The 15698-nt window shown below is 43.8% G+C and overlaps 1 long non-coding RNA gene across 1 annotated transcript in view; it reads left to right on the forward strand.

Annotated features, from left to right (window-relative positions):
- LOC132428296 (uncharacterized) overlaps positions 1–4252 on the forward strand; it is a 40498-nt gene extending 36246 nt beyond the window's left edge. The window contains exons 2-3 of the long non-coding RNA XR_009520098.1: positions 382–720; positions 4143–4252. This is a non-coding gene — a long non-coding RNA (uncharacterized lncRNA). The remainder of the gene's footprint in view (positions 1–381; positions 721–4142) is intronic.
- Positions 4253–15698: the final 11446 nt, after the last annotated feature.

The following is a 15698-nucleotide window of genomic DNA, read 5'->3' on the forward strand; positions in this document are numbered from 1 at the left end:
TTCTTCCCACGACTCCTTCTTTTTGTCGCCATACACCTTCCTTTCCCTTGCTTTGGTTTCCTGTTCCCCTCACCATTTTTGCTACCCTCTCTTGATTAATTCAGCGAATGTTTACAGTACTTGAAAGTTAGTTACACAAGCCACTTTCAGCATCTTCCCCACAAGTGTTGCCTCTGAATAGAATTAACAAACCTCAATTATAAAATGACACACGAATGCATCCAAATTGCAGTGGTTAATTTTCATTGACAAAGATGTGGTCGCCAGGATGCAGAGATTATTTCAAATTTCCTCAAATCTGAATGCGAGTGGAATTCCATACTCTGAATGGCATCTTTAGCCTGATGACAGTGACTGAAAACTGTTCTCTTTCGATTCTAGAGCACTCAAAACCAGGGACAATTGAGAGGGGTTATTGTTCTCCAGTCATTCTGCTGAGAAACAATTGGACTTATTTCCATGGAGACCAGGGACTCTGCGGATTTGGGAAAGCCCCAGAAGAAATCAGTGAGTGGTTCGTGGGAGATTGGTGAGCTGGCCAGTGTGAGACCTGAGGTCCTCTCAGAAGAGGGGACACCCCATGCCAACCAGGAGATGCAAGACAAAGCACCCCATTACTACATCCCTATCCAGAGAAACTCCATCTTCAATCGCACCGTGAGACACAGAAGCAAAGGCAAAGCCAGAGGCACTCCGAACAGAACTGCGGACACCTGGCAGGTCAGTACCGGGGACGACTGTCACAGCTGCCCCTTGACATCCAGTTGGAGTCACTGGGGCTGAAAGTCCCACTTAAATGAAAGGAGAATAAAAGGCACTGAAAATGAACAAGGACAGGTTCAATAAGGTGGAACATTTTGAAGCCCTTATCCAAAGAATTCAAATTCCCCCAATAAGATGATGTGGATACTTCAGGAGAAAGTGTTGACCCAAGTGATACAGTAAGACTGGCTTCTATTAAAAGAGCCGTCTTGTTCCAGGGCTCAGCAAACCCCCCAGATTCCATGCATTCTAGAAGGGAGACTTGCAGTTGTCTATGTGTAAGGATATCTGGGAACACGAGTTTCTCTCCTAACATGAGGTTCTATCCTGTTCTCTCACCATCACCATGATAGCTAGAGTTTCTGTTGTCCTGAAAATATGAGAGATTAATACCCTGGCAATAGCTTTGCAGCAGGATCCCTTAATCTTTTAAACCAGTTCCTAGCACATTTCATCTGCTCAAAGCACATCTCTTGAGCAGAGTAGGACCAGAAACGTTTACAAACGGGGGTTGTCAGAGCTGAGTCTCCTTCCCCTGTGACTTGCCCACGTGGCTGAGCGGGCAGCAGGCCGGGGTTGTGGACCGTGTGACAGTTTCTTAGCCCCTGGGGTATGGCAGCTGTCACTGGACAGATAGCACGCTGCCCCGTGTGTGCTGGGGAGACATTAACTGGTTCAAAAACTTTCATTAAACTCTATCTAGTAGCCTTTTGCCACATGTTAAACCACCCTTAAAACATAGAGACGGGACAACAATATTTGTTATTTCTCTTGATTCTGGGGGTTGATTGGGTGGCTCCTCTGTCTGGGCCACTTTGTCTGACCTCTGCAGTGAGTTGGTGGCTGATCTGGGGTTGGAAGGTCAAGGACGGCCTCTCTGGCCGCTAGTGAGCTGGTTGGTCCACGAGGGCCTCACCTGGACTGTCTGTCTCTGCTCCACGTGTGGCCCATTCTCCAGGAGGCTAGCTCGGGCTTGTTCACATGGCAGCAGGGCTCCCAGAAAGCAGGAACAGAAGCCTCCAGGTCTTGAGACCCAGGGTCAGAGCCTGCACAGTCACTTCTACCACATTCTCTCTGCCCAAGCAGCTCACAGGTCCAGTCCAGATAAAAGCAGATGGAGAAATCAACTCCACTGCTTGATGCGAGGAGCAGCAAAGAAAGTGTGGTTGTCTGCCACCTACCACAAACATAGAATTTTGGGTTGAGTACCGTGCGAAGCCAGAGAAATACAACAATGGGAATACTATAGTCATGGGAGCAGGGTGGTTGGTACAGTATATTACTCTCTCAACTTCTGTGTATGTTTGAAAATTTCCATAAGAGTTAAAAGCACACACACGTGAATAAGTGGGAGCCTCTGCCCTTAAGAAACCCAAAATATTGTAATGATGTCATTTTACTGCAAGCAATGCCGCAAAGTTTATAAGAGAGGCAAAGGCTTTAAACTAGACCCTCTGGAAGGGTTAGGAATGATTCCCCCAAAGAAGATGATATGTTAGGTAAGCCCTGAAGGATGCATTAGGACGTGGCCAGAAAGAGCAGCAGCTAACTTGGCTGAGCGCTTGTGGGTACTTATTGGCTAAGATAGGCAGGCATTTCAAGGCAGTTCTTACCATACCCATTTTACAGATTAAAAAAAATAACGAAGGCCCTGAGAAACAGAGTCACTTACCCCAAATCGCACAGCTAGTGAGTGGTATGGCTTGATCTAGAGTTCAGATTCTTCTAGTCCCAGAACCTGTGCTGATGGAGAAGGGGGTCAGGGCAGCTCTGTCCAGCAGAAATGTAATGCAAGCCACATACGTCGTTTAAAACTTTTTAAATTAAAAAGTAAACAGAAATGAGCAAACTTAATTTTAACAATGCATTCTATTTAACCCAATACATCCAAAATATTATAATTTTATCCTATCGTCAATAATCGATATAAAAATTAGTAATAAGACATTTTACAGTCTTTTTGTGGTACTGTTTTCGAAATCTGTTCGGTATTTTACATTTGTAGCCTCTCTCAATTTGCACACTCAATTTTCAGGGGCAATTCTTGATCTGGATTTAGACTTCATAAAATGTGCAAAGAAGTAGTTTACAGCCAAAGAAGTTATTAAATGTACAGCCAGAAAAGTTAATCAAAGTAGCAACAATCCCCAGATTACTCCAAATAACCTCAAAAGATTTCTAATAATGACACTATCAGTTTTTACATTTAAATTAACTTAAGTTTTAAAAAAATGAAGAATTTACTCTAGTCACATGAGCCACATTTCAAGTGTGTGATAGCCCCACGTGGCTAGCGGCTACCCCATCGGACCTTGCAGGGTTACAGCGTTGAAAGCAGAGAGAAGAGCAGAATCAGCTGCCCAAAGCCGGGGTGGGGGACTTTCTGAGCAGGAGAAAAGGTAGGTGTGGGGCTCTGTCTGAGATGAGGCTGGAGAGGGAAACGGGGTTGATGGGGAGACAGCCTCAAGTTTGTTGCCTCCGAGATGAGTGGAGGCTGCTGACGCCAGTGTAGACACACGGCCACAGCATGTCCTGCCACAGCCATTTATCAAGATGCCATTTATGTTCAGACCATAAATACACTCGTCAGACTTGCAGTTTTATTTGTAAAGTGACTTCCTCATTTTAGCTCCCTGGAGTTAACTCTCAGGACAGCCCAGCATCCCCTGATCCAGGGTCCAAGGAGAAAACACTGTTCTGCTGAGGAGGCCACCCAGCACCGGGCTTCTCCCGTCCACCCCTCACAAGGAAAGAAGGCTGGCGCTCTGGGTTCACGGTTTGTGATCTGGGTCTGGGAAGTGAGGACAGTCCCCATCTCATCTGCTAAGGGGTGTCCTTTCAAAGTCATACGAGAACATTAACTAACAATGCCACCTACGGTTGATCTGACGCTCTAGGGCAGGTGACTTATTATTTAATATCTATTAGGACTCAGAAATTGTAAAGTTAGATGTTAAAAGACTGATAAGTTGCAAATGATTTTCATCCAGTAGAAATGACAACACCAGTGGTTATGGTTCTATTGTCCTCTAAGACATCAACCAGGTTTGTATCCAAGTTTTCAAGCTCATTTCTGATTTTCTTTTTTCCGCTATACATGCATGTATGGATGGATGTGTGTACGGATATATGTGTGGCTATGAAGTTTCTTGTACCATAATTACGATTTTCATTGTGATGGCATTGCAGGTCACTGAATACAGCACAAAAAGTGGCAAATTCCCCTTCGGGGGCATGAGAGGAAGGACACCCCTCTTCACTCCACTTCCTTCTCCTCTCAGGGTGACAGTTGCTACTGACCTAGTCTCATAGAGAGAATTGCCTGAAAAGGGGAGATGAGATGCACATTCCTAACTCCCTACATTTCTCACATGTCACAGATTCACTGGAAAATGGGAACTCTGTAAATGAGCCCCTGAACTTGAATTTCCCCCAGAACAGAACTCGACCCTGGAGAATACCGACACGGACAGACCTAGGAGCCAAGAGAGCAAGGTGAGAGACAAATCATGAGGGGTTGGTTCATGAAACAACGTCACAAGGGTCGTTCTGCAGAGTCTTAACAGGGCTACAAGGGTGTCTTGTGTTTAAAAAATAATAATAATTTTCAGTTGTTCATGTTTTAAAAAACTCCATTTTTTTTTTTTTAGATTCCATATATATGCGTTAGCATAAGGTATTTGTTTTTCTCTTTCTGACTTACTTCACTCTGTATGACAGACTCTAGGTCCATCCACCTCACTATAAATAACTCTATTTCATTTCTTTTTATGGCTTTTAATATTCCATTGCATATATGACCTAGAGAGGTGGGATAGGGAGGGTGGGAGGGAGGCTCAAGAGGGAGGGGATAGGGGGATATATGTATGCGTATGGCTGATTCACTTGGTTGTACAACAGAAACTAACAAGGATTGTGAAGCAATTATACTCCAGTAAAGATCTATTAAAAATAAATAAATAAATCACCCTCAAAGCTCTGAGTAGTGCATCAGTTAAAAAAAAAAAAACTCCACAATGTCCTTAAAAAAAAAAAAAATAGCTCCACTTTTACTCTCCTGTCACAAAACTAGGAAACTTTAGATACTAAACACATGAAGAAGTAGAAAAGAAAAATCACTGCATCACCACCACCCAGAGGTTTTTATGTGTTGTAAATGTTTTGTCTTTTTTTCTATATGTTTTATGCATATTTTCTTTTCATAAAATGGGATCTTATATACATGCCATCTTGAAACCTACTTAACAATACAGGCAGACTTCAGAGATGTTGAGGGTTTGGTTCCAGATCATCACAATAAAGTGAATCTTGCAGCAGAGCAAGTAGCATGAATTTTTTGGTTTCCCAGTGCATATAAAAGTTATGTTTGGGCTTCCCTGGTGGCGCAGCAGTTGAGAGTCAGCCTGCTGATGCAGGGGACACGGGTTCGTGCCCCGGTCTGGGAAGATCCCACGTGCCATGGGGCAGCTGGGCCCGTGAGCCACGGCCGCTGAGCCTGCGTGTCTGGAGCCTGTGCTCTGCAACGGGAGAGGCCACAACAGTGAGAGGCCTGCGTACCGCAAGAAAAAAGAAAAAAAGAACTCCACCCAAAAGACTTCCTGCTAGGGGCCAGGTGGACCAGAAAGTGGCTGCAGAAACGTGGGGCGTCATAAGTGGCCATCTTGAGAGCTTTGCACATGCCCCAAAACTGCAGTCAGAGACCCCTGGCAAGGTATCTCTGAGGAGCCCCTACAATTGCCCCACTCTGAGGGCCCAAAGTGCAGCGAAGGGGACAGGGAGAAGACAGAGCATGAAGCAGAGGCTTCCCAGCTGTGGGAGGCCTGGATGGGAAGGAGTTGGAGTTTTGAAATAGCTTTCAGGTGCACTTTTTATACCCAGCAAAAGAGGCCATTTGTTTATAAGCTAAGAGTGACTGGAAAAACTTTGCATGTGGTCTGCCTGAGATTTCACCCAAGGCTGGGCAGGCAGTACCAACTCACAGAGCAGGCTGAAGTGGGGAGTCGAGGGGAAGATGAGAGCCCTTTCTGTCTGCTCCCCACTGAGTCAGTCTGGCTCACAGAAGTCGCCTGTGCTTCCTTCCGTCTTGGGCTTAGTGAGGACAGAGGTTTGGGGGAGCATATCTAGGTCAGTCTCAGGAGTCCCAATGTGACACTTGTTTCTATTATGTTTTCTGACCTGGATTTCTATGGTCAGGCAGGTCACAACATACTTATGGAAAAGCTTTCTAGTCAAAACCTCCTGCTGGGCTGTCAGGCTCCCACAGCTTTGAGTTACTGCTTTTATAGGTAAAGTTCCAAATATGAGTTTCTCCTGGGAAACGTTACCATTCGACAGTTAATGAACCACCACATCCATATTTGCTTGACATGAGACATCTGCGGTACTGTTGGTGAGTGCCATCCATCCCCTTCCACTCACTACTCCTCATTTCACCAGCGCCGTGGCATGCAGAGGCTCAGATCTTTATTTGTGTAAAGTAATTCAATCTCTTCTCTTGCCCACATCTCTTGTGTCCCTATCTTTATATACTGTGTGCCTCATGTAAAGTGCCACGGTTGACTCTGAGCATCTCTTGTTCAGTTTCCGTGGTCACTTTCCCAATGCTGTTAGCCATCCATTCCTGTTGAAATCCCCTTTGCTCTAAGCCAGGAAAATAATTCTCTACCTCCTTGCTGATTTGTGTGTATAAATGCAAGATTCTGATCTAAATTTGACCCCCCACACACAAAAAAAGGAAAAAAAGAGAACCCTACATTGCACAAAGACTGGAAGCAATTGAAGAAGGACTAGAGTGTTATGCTGGGCCCCAAATATTTTACCCCTCTTTTTTGCAATTGTCACTATAGTAAATGTTTTCATAAAGGCAATTTTAATAGTACTTATTAAAGGAAATTTTACATTACAACAAGATGTATAAATCTTGGATATATAGCTTGATGAATGCGTTAGTCAGCTTGGGCTGTCATAACAAAATACCATAGACTGATGTTTAGACAACAGAAATTTGTTTCTCACAGTTCTGGAGGCCAGAAGTCCTAGATCAAGGTACCAGCATGGCTGGGTTCTGGCTCGCAGACAGCCACTTCTTGCTGTGTCTTCACACAGTGGAGAGGGAAAGTGAGCTCTGGTCTTTTCCTCTTCGTGGGGCCCCACCCTCCCAAAGACCCCATCTCCAAATACCATCACATTGGGGGTTAGGGCTTCAACATATGAATTTGGGTCGGGGTGGGTGGATACAATTCGCTCCACAGACATGAACGTTTACATACATATACACCCACTTGACCATCAACCAGACCAATATCTAGAACATTAGCCATGAAGCTAAGATCCTTTTCCTATTAATACCCATCCCTCTCAGACAGAACTATCTTCTGATTTCTATCACCGTTAGATTAATTTTGCTCTCATGAACTTCATAACAATGGGATCACACAGTGTGTCATCTATAGTGTCTCTCTTTGCTCAACATGATATTTGAGATTCATCAACGTGTGTCTATCAGATTGTTCTTTTTATTGCTGAGAAGTATGACCACAACTTGCTTATCCATCCTTCTGTTGATGACTATTTGGATTATTTCTAGTTTCAACTAATATAAAGTTGCTACGAATGTTCTCAGACAAGTCTTTTTGTGGATGTATGTACTCATTTCTCCAGAGTGTGTACTCAGGAGTGGAAGTGTTGGGTCTTAGGATAGGTGTTTATTTAATGTTATTAGAAACAGTCAAGTGATTTCTCAAAATGATTGACTATTTTACACTGCTACTTTACACTCTTATCAGCAAGATATCAAAGTTCTGGTTGCTCTAGATCCTCACCAATGCTTGGAATTGTCAATCTTTGTAACTGTATCCACTCTAATATATTGTGGTTTCTCACTGTGATTTTAATCTGCATTTCCCCAATGACTCATGATGTTGAGTACCTTTTCATATGTTTGTTGGCCATTCATGTATCTTCTTCTGTGAAGTTCTTATTCAACTCTTTTGCCCATTTATTATTATTTTTTTAATTTGTAGGATTCCTTATGTATCTTGACCACAAATCCTTGGTCAGATAAATGAATTGCAAATATGTTCTACCAGTCTGTGGCTTGTCTTTTAATTTTCCTGTTTTTTAAAGAGCAGAAATTTTGACAAAGACTAACATCAATTTTTTTTTCTTTTATTCTTTGCCCTTTTCCATTCTAAGAAAGATTTGACTACTTCAAAGATAGTGTCCTATGCTTTTCGTATGGATGTTTTATACTTTTAGCTTTCACATGTAGGTCTATGGTCCATATGGATATCCAGTTGCTCTGCAATCATTTATTAAAAAGACCTTCTGTTTCCCCCGATGAACTGCATTGGTGTTTTGTTTGGTTTTGATTTTGTTTTTCCGAAAATCCACTGACTGCAGACACACGGGTCTTTTCTGGACTTCTATTCCGTTTCATTGATCTAATTGTCTTTCCTTATGCCAATATTACACTGCTTAAATACTGTAGCTTTATGCTAAGTTTTAAAATCTGGTAGCGTAAACCCTCCTACTTTGTTCTTTTTTAAGACTGTCTTGGCTATTTTAAGTCCTTTGCATTTCCATATAAATTTTAGAATCAGTTTGTCAATTTATATTCTGAAAAAAAGTCTGCTAGGATTTTGGTTAAGATTGCATTATCTCTATAGACAAATTTGGAGATTATTGACACCTGAAGATTGAACAATTTAAGGTACCAATCTATGAACATGTCCTAATTTTCCATTTATTTAGATACTCCTTAAATTAATCCAGCAATAATTTTATAGTATACTATAGAAGATTTACACATTATATTTGTTCCTATGCATTGAATGGTTTTCATCCTGTTTTAAATGTCTGTGTTTTGTAATTTCATTTTTCAACTGTTTATTGGTAGTATGTATAAATACAATTAATTTCTGCATGTTCGCCCAGTATCCTGTGACCTTGATGAGTTCAACTGTAGTTCTGCTTGTATATTCCTTTGGATTCTCCACACACACAATCCTGTCTTCTGTCAATAAAGATAGTTTTAATTCTTTCTTTCCAATCATCATGCCTTCTATTTGTTTTTTCTTGTCTTATTGCACTGGTGAGGACTTCCATTATGATATTGAAAGAAGTAGTGAGAGTAGGAATCCTTATCTCATTCCCTGGTCACAGTTGCTTTGATTGCAAAGATCAGAGCCTACTCAAATTTGTTCAAGTAAAAGAGGCATGTGGTAAGGATGCTGGAATCCCAAAGAAACCAAATAAAAGAGATGAAGCTCAACTCTATAGGAAGGGAAAAGCCATCAGGAGAGCCACTTTCTCCTTTTCTCAGGGGCCATGGGGCCCACTCCTCTCTGCTCTGTGGACTGCTTTATTCTCCTGCTCTCTTCTCAGACCAGCTTCTCCTGTTTGTCACATTGCACATGACCCAAAATGGCAGCCATAGCCGATATGACCTTTCAGCTTGGCTCTCCACAGCCATTGTGGATTTTTGTGTCTCTAAGACAGAATTTCTAAGGAAAAAAATTCTGGTTGGCCATTCTTGGGTCAGGTGTTTAGCTCTGGACCAATCAGCTAAAAGAACAGGAGGCAGGATTAATGAGGTCATTCCCACTTCAGAGGAAACTGTGTTGGGGAGAATCTTTGAGAAGTATGTGAAGGAGAGCCAGGCACCCAAAATGTATCTCATGTAATTAGAGTCCGGGCTTCCCACATGAGGGAATGCCAAAGGGGTCTTGGCTGAGGTGAGAAGCAGCAGAATGGAAGTTAGAGCAGTAGGGGCTGGAGGCTAGATTAGAGGATTAATGTCTTCTGAGACCCAGATGGCCAAGGAACCAGTCCTCCATTTTCTAGAAGTTTGGGTGGTGCTGATATGAAGCATGTGATGTTCTTCTTAGTGGTCAGTGCCTATCCCCAGAGGTTCTAGGATTGTCTGCAGCTCACCCAAGGGTGTCCTGCAAGTCCTCTTCCATATGCCCACAAGCAGGGGGTTCATGGTGCTGCTGGGCAGTGCAGCAGGAGGGGAACACGATTACTATAGACAGATGTGCTAGCAAGAGGAGCACAGGAAGGGAACTAACGTCTGTTGAGGGTCTTTATGTGTACGACCGCTTTAAATTCTCTTACATTATTCCCATCTCACAGATTGGAAAACTAAGGCTCAAAGTTAGTAAGTAGCCTGAGGTGGCACAGCCAGTAAGAGAGCCAGACCAGGAACCCAGAGGCTTAGACTCCACACCCCATCATCTCCCACTTCCCAGGCTGCCCTGGATGGAGGTATTGCCAGGGTAAACTTGGCTGTGAGAAGGAGGGTGTTACTGTTAAGCTGCCCACAGTGGGCAAAGCCCAGAGGCACTCCCAGTCCGTCACCAGATTGGTCCCTTAAGGGTCCTCTCAAGTCAAGATGTTATAAGTTAGGTCTTTACTATAGATGTAATGTCCCAGAAATCATTTCATATCATAAAAGTACCAAATTGATAAATATAGATACACACATATGAGAAAAGAACTCAAACATGTGCTTTGATAAATTGACATTTCTATATAAAATTAAACTACATTATAAATTTTCACATGGGGCAATTTTTCTGCATGAAATGAGCAGGCTGATGCTTCTTAAAATATTTGTCCCCTGATCTTCCGACTGAAAATGCCTTTGTCTTTTCCTGGCAGTGCCCTGAGGGAATCGCAGGAGTTTCTAATTGTTCCAAGGATTGTCAGCCTGTATTAAGCATTAGAGTCACCCCAGGGTTAACACTCGCAGGGCAGCCAGGGGCAGCCTCACTCCGTGCTAACAGCTCTGCTCTACTTGCTCCAGCCAAACCTTCCTCATTATTAACTATTGTGACTATTATCCCTGGATCCATCTCCAAAATGGTCATTGCCATGAAATCCCTCACTGCCATTAAAGGCTTGTGCATGGCACTGTGAGTCTTTGAAGGCTGATACGAGGGAGGGACCGGTTTCCATATTGGAAAGTGTATATGTTTCCATGGAAATATACAAGTTCCATGTATTGTAACCCTGGGGGCAGCTTGTCAGATGTTCATAAATGCTAGTTTGGGTTGTCACTAGGAGAGCCTCACAGTCTTTACAATCCGTAAACACAAGAAACAAATGTGAGTCACTGCAGATTGGCGGCTGCCTCTTTGATTCAAGGAAGCTGCTTTGGGTTTTGCCATTAGTCAGTCATTTGGGGCAATACACGAGCTGAAGAAATGCAGCCTGACTCTAATCAGCCTCTAGAGCTACCAGTTTATAAGACACACAGGAGCGAGAGGAACCAGTAAAACACACTGCAGTCGCAATCAACAAAATCCAGACAAGACCGGTGACGCAATTTCTCAACATAGTACAAGGAGAAAACGAGAAAGTGAAGCAGCGATTCGAAGGTTCTCAAGGAAAAAACAAGGAAGTGAGGGAGCGATTCGAAGGTTCTCAAGCAACATCGACCCACTGCAACACATAGACCTTACTTGAATCCTGACCCAAACAAACACTGTGTCCCTTTTCTGGAATGGAACGTTTCAAAGACGATCAGGGAAATTTGAACATGGATCAGATGTTTGATGATACTACGAAATTATTAATTTTTTAAGGCATGTTAAAGGTATTATGCTATTTTAAAGTCCTTTTCTTTTAGAGATACATTCTGAAATATTTTGGATGAAACGGATATGATGTCTGGGATTCGCTTCAAAATAATGCAGGCCCAGGAAGGCGTGGGTAGGAGTAGGGATGAAAGAAGATAAGCCATGAGGTGGTTAGGAATCCACCTGCCAATGCAGGGGACACGGGTTCAAGCTCTGGTCCAGGAAGAACCCACATGCCGCAGAGCAACTAAGCCCGTGCACCACAACTTCTGAGTCTGCGCTCTAGAGCCTGTGAGCCATAACTACTGAAGCCCGTGTGCCTAGAGCCTGTGCTCCACGACAAAGAGAAGCCACCACAATGAGAAGCCCGCGCACTGCAATGAAAAGTAGCTCCCGCTTGCTGCAACTAGAGAAAGCCCACACACAGCAATGAAGACCCAACGCAGCCAAAAATAAATAAATAAATTTTAAAAGTTAAAGGGACTTCCCTGGTGGCGCAGTGGTTGGGAATCCACCTACCAATGCAGGGGACGTGGGTTCGAGCCCTGGTCCGTGAAGATCCCACATGCCGCAGAGCAACTAAGCCCGTGCGCCACAACTACTGAGCCTGTGCTCTGGACCCCACGAGCCACAACTACTGAGCCTGACTGCCACAACTGCTGAGCCCGTGTGCCACAGCTACTGAAGCCCGAGTGCCTACAGCCCGTGCTCCACAACAAGAGAGGCCACCGCAACGAGAAGCCCGCGCACCGCAACAAAGAGTAGGCCCCCTAAAAAAAAAAAAAGAGTAGCCCCCGCTCGCCGCAACTAGAGAAAGCCTGCTTGCAGCAACAAAGAGCCAACCCAGCCAAAAGTAAATAATCAATAAATAAATTTATTAAAAAAAAAAGAAGATAAGCCATGAGTCTTTAACTGTTGAGCTGGTGATAGGTATTTGGGTAGTTCATTATACTTTTCTGTCTACTTTAGTGTATGTTTGAAATTTTCCATAATAAAAAGTTGACTTATTATATCTTTTGAGAGCTTATTTTTTCAAAAATAAACAGGCAGGAGTGGAAGTAGAGAGGCCCTTCAGGCCCCACCCCAATCCCCCTGCCTGTGTCCTCTTTTCCAGGAGGTTGGGCAGAATCATCAACCCCTACCACTGATCATGGTGGTCTAGGGGACGTCGACTGCAGGCTCCCTGAAGGCAGGACCAGGCCAAGTTTTGTTCCCCCTGAGCAGTTAGCACACGCCTGACTCACCAGGAGTGCTCAGTATTTGCAGAGGCAGGGAGGCTCCCTGGGCAGAGGTTGCAGCCTGGGAACTTGACGACCCTTTGAAGGCACACCTGTGCAAACTAGTCCAGTCGTGGCCCAGGACTGCTCAGACCAAGGCTCTCACAAAGCCAGGTCACAGTGGCACCGGGATAGGTAAATACTGCAGTCCTGGCAGGAATGCAGCAGCTCTAATGCGGAAGGGTTTGCCTGCCCCAGCTGCCTTCTGGAAATAACCCACTTCTCCAGCTCCTCCAGTGAGACAGGAGACCCAGTACCCTCAACAATAAAAATGCAAACGGAGCATCATCAGTTAACTTCCTCTCCGGCAATCCCTCTACCTGGGCACTGGCTAAGCCCGGGAGTGCCCACCCCTTCTGTGCAACGTGAACTAAGGACACTGCCACGCTCAAAGGATCTCAGGCCACTTGGACATGGTGACTGAAGAGGTTTAGATGTTCTGTCTCTGAAATTGTTTCTATTCTTAGACTGTCTCAGAACAAATATAACTGTGACTATGCAGCTAATTTCATATATTTTTGACAGCTCTATCTTATTTTCAGCAGTGCTAAACTTTTCTTCCCTTTGGGAAGTTGAAGGACTGTGTTCCCCACCTCCCCAACAGGCCTTGACACGGGCTGCAGGGCAAGTGGCTCTTTCAGGGTGACCTTGGGATGGGCATGACCCCCAGCTCTCCCTCCTCCTGTTCTGCCCAGAGGTGACCAGACAAAGGCTCAGGAACTTGCAAACGACTCAGATCTTAAGGGATTAAGTGGACAGTCTCTTGGACTTGCTAACTCCTTTAACATTTGAAACAACAATAATAGTAATAATAATAGGCATGGGGCAGAGCTTGACACGTAGGTGTTTGTTTGTTTTTCTTGCCTGCATGGTGTGCTGCTTTCGGGATCTTATTTCCCTGACCAGGAATTGAACCTGCACCCCCTGCAGTGGAAGTGCAGAGTCTTAACCACTGGACTGCCAGTGAAGCCCCTGATGCATGGGTTTTACCTACGTAATTATACCTTTGGTGTTTTAAGCTGTTGACATCTTCTGACTTGTTAAGTTGTCCTTTTAGGTTACTTTTGCCTTAATTGGGTTATTCTAGTTTATTTTACCTATCATTCTTTTAATTTTTAGGCTTCACCTTCCTTCTTATTCTCCCTCTATTTAAATCACCTTTTAAATGTTTTCCTTTAGATTTTACCTTTATAATTACTTCCACTAATAAAATCCAGCGCTTCTGGCTTTGCTCTAGTATCAAATCCTCCCCTGAACCCCGCCACTTTATTTTGTTTTTAACTTAACTGTTTAACTCCCTAAGCTTCTGGGGGGTTGTAGGTCTTAACTTATTGCTTTATTTCTTATTTCTTTTTAAGCTATAATGTTTTATATGTCCTTTTGTTTTGTTTGCTTGACTGTTCACAACCATAACTTTTCAATAACTTAATTTTGTTCTTAAATTATTATTTTATTGGTTCTACCCCTTATGCATAATGTTAATTTTTCTGTTTCTTTTGTTTGTCATAAATCTGTATCTTATTGGTTGTATTTTTCTCTAATTCTTTAGAATTCTTTTATTTGTTTATTTATAAAATTTATTTATTTTTGGCTGCGTTGGGTCTTTGTTGCTGTGCACGGGCTTTTTCTCTAGTTTCGGCCAGCGGGGGCTACCTCTTCGTGGCGGTTCACGGGCCTCCCATTTCGGTGGCCTCTCTTGTTGTGGAGCACGGGCTCTAGGCGTGCGGGCTTCAGTAGTTGTGGCTCGCGGGCTCTAGAGCGCAGGCTTGGTAGTTGTGGCACACGGGTCTAGCTGCTCCTCGGCATGTGGGATCTTCCCGGACCAGGGCTCGAACTCACGTCCCCTGCATTGGCAGGTGGATTCTTAACCACTGCACCACCAGGGAAGCCCTTGAATTCTTTTCTTTTTTCTTTTTTTAAATTAATTGATTTGGCTGCTTCGGGTCTTAGTTGCAGCACGCGGGATCTTTAGTCGCAGCATGCGGACTCTCAGTTGCAGCATGTGAGATCTAGTTCCCTGACCAGAGATTGAACCCGGGCTCCCTGCACTGGGAGCAAGGAGTCTTAGCCACTGGACCACCAGGGAAGTTCCTCTTTTGGATTCTTAATTTCAAAAATTTTACCTCCTGGACTGGCCCTGGGGAGGATGTGGAAGCTGGGGCAGTGGATCCAGGAAACCTGTTTCTCTCACCTTCAAGATCCGCCCTGCTCTGACCTTAGGAGGCCCAGAAGGATCCTCATACAGGCAAGAGATCAGAGAAGTTCAGAGCGGGGCTTGAGTCCTGGGTTGTCCTCATACCAGCATGTGGTTTGGGGTAAATAAATCCTCACTCCTCCCAAGCCTCAGCCACCTCATACTATAGAGGAAAAGAGCCGAGTCTGAAACCAGAAAACATGCGGACAGGGTGGAGCACATACAAGCAAACAGTAAACTGCATCTGTCTTCGGGAGGGATCAGAGAATACATACAGTGTGATTTCATTTTGGTACAATTCAAAAACCTGCCAAACTAAACAAGGTGGGCAAAGTCTGAATCTAATCATAGAAAACCTCAGAAAACCCAAATCAAGAAAGAGTCTACAGAATAATTGGCCTGAAATCATTGTCAAGGTTACAAATGGCAAAGACTGAGGAACCATTCCAGCCTGAAGGAAACCAAAGCAGCTAGACAGCTAGACACACTGGGTGAGTCTGGATTGGATCTTTCTGCCGTGAAGGACATTATTGGGACAACAGATGAAATCTGAATGGAGTCTGAACATTAGTTGGCAATAGTGTATCCAAGTTAACTTTCTGATTTTGGTGATATTTTGGTTATATAGGAGCTGGTCCTTGGTTGTAGAAAATACAGACTAAACAGTATTTGGGGCTGATGGGACATCGGTCAACAACTGACCCTCCAATAGTTCAGTAAAAGTTAAAAAGAGAAAAACGTTCTTTGTACTGTACTTTGTACTGTACTGTACTTACAACTTTTGAGATTCTTTCAAAATGTAAGAAAAATTTTGAAATATCTTGAGCCTTGAAAAATAAAGGCCGCAGGCTCTTGATATAGATTCGCAAGTTTGACTCTGGC

The sequence above is a fragment of the Delphinus delphis genome, chromosome 7 (genome assembly GCF_949987515.2).
Source record: "Delphinus delphis chromosome 7, mDelDel1.2, whole genome shotgun sequence".
In the NCBI taxonomy this organism is placed as follows: Eukaryota; Metazoa; Chordata; class Mammalia; order Artiodactyla; family Delphinidae; genus Delphinus; species Delphinus delphis.